The following is a 1,841-nucleotide window of genomic DNA, read 5'->3' as shown; positions in this document are numbered from 1 at the left end:
ATTCTTTATCTGTTACTTTTAGAACCAGTCCTAAGTACCATCAACAAGTGATTCTACAGATCAGTCAGTAATGTGGTGACAATGATGGGACCAACAACGCAAGTTCCGTGTCGGCAGATTGGTTTTAAAACGTGGCGACACAGAATATTGTGTCTGAGTGGTTTTAACAGTAAATATACGGAGAAATTTCATAAGCTATCAATTACCTGTATCAATCCGGGCGAGTGACAGGATCTAGGAGTGTGTATTGGCTACCCGATGATACACATATTTGCCAGCTTTTGATACCCGCTACTATCTTAAAGATCTGCTTGGAGATTAAGTCAAATCTAGACACTCTTCGAACTGAGAGGAGAGTGATTCGAATCAGTGTCAAGCTGCAAGGCTGGAGGTATAGGATGCTACCTGAAACGTCTGACCTAGGGGTGGGTACCGGTGTGACAGCGATCTCCCCCGGGGGCGAAATCACTAGCGATCTCGCCCCCCGGGGCGAAATCACTAGCGATCTCGCCCTCGGGGGAGAGCGATCCCCTACCTCGCCCCCCTTTAGTTAGCGATTTCGCCCCCCCCCCAAAAAAAACGGGTTTACATGACATTTTAGAAGTTGATTGGTATAAATCACAAAATGCAGTTTCAGAATGATATAAGTACACGAGTTTGATACATAACTCCATTCATAGTATCAATATTAACGTAATTACATGGTAATAAGATAGTTAAACTTGTTTCAGACAAGGAGGGTTGGTTCCCTTATATTCCCATTATTGCATATACCTGAGTCTTGACATAAGATGTATTTCATTGTATTCACCTGTCCTCAAGCAACCTATATATCTCCAATATGAAGTCTCTACCATGAAGTGACCACAAAAGAATTATGTAATGTCTTTATTAATTATGCAAATATTAGGTATTAATTAGAATAACGCACATTTTGGTATATGCACCTGGCCAAGGGATATCTTCACCTCCAACATGACTGTTTTTTTCTAGTATTTAAGAACTGATGCATTTACCCGTGTTTCTTAAGACTGGTACTTTACCAGTGTTTGTGTGGCATTTAGCAACAGCTATATCAACTTGCGCGTAGATAGTGTTTATAATGAGAAACTATAATTCACGTGTGTTTTTGTTAGTGCTTTGGAAATGTTTCCAGCACAACAAAGAAAACACTGTGACAAATTGAAAACATATAGCTGACGTATTCCGTACCATAGACGGTGTTGATTTATACGTTCGCAGTAGCACTGTTTTTATGCCACCTAGGCTGCAAAAATTATCTTTTTCATTTCAATGTCATGTTTGCACCGACCAATATGGCATCGACGTTCGAGGTATGACATCTTACGGTACGGTAATAAGGTGCCATATAGGTACCAGGTAACACACCATATACGTTACTTCCCAGGTGCAGTATAGTACCAGGTAGCGCACCTGTAATATGTAGTAACCAGCTGCTCTTGGGGGGGGGGGGCGAAAACGCTAGTGATCTCGCCCCCCCCCCCCCGGGGGGCGAGATCGCTGGGGGGGGGGCGAGATCGCTGTCACACCGGTACAGAAAATTCAGGTCCAGGTCCGGTTCAGGTCCCAAGGATCAGGTCCAGGTCCGGACCTGAACCTGGACCTGATTCAGTATGCCTCATACCAATGGCCCATTTCACTACAAAGGAATTTGTTTGGTGGAGTATTAGACTTACCCTGGGCGTTTTAACTCTTCTACGGCTGACTACACATGTTGCGAGGGGATGTAAAACTTGGTTAGAAATTACTTTTAACTCTACCGAACTTCACTCTTGTTCATTTTCTTCCCCGGCAATGACCGAACTGTTTGAATTCCCGGG

The sequence above is a fragment of the Branchiostoma floridae genome, chromosome 12, assembly GCF_000003815.2.
Source record: "Branchiostoma floridae strain S238N-H82 chromosome 12, Bfl_VNyyK, whole genome shotgun sequence".
Classification (NCBI taxonomy): domain Eukaryota; kingdom Metazoa; phylum Chordata; class Leptocardii; order Amphioxiformes; family Branchiostomatidae; genus Branchiostoma; species Branchiostoma floridae.
This window is presented reverse-complemented; position numbering follows the sequence as displayed.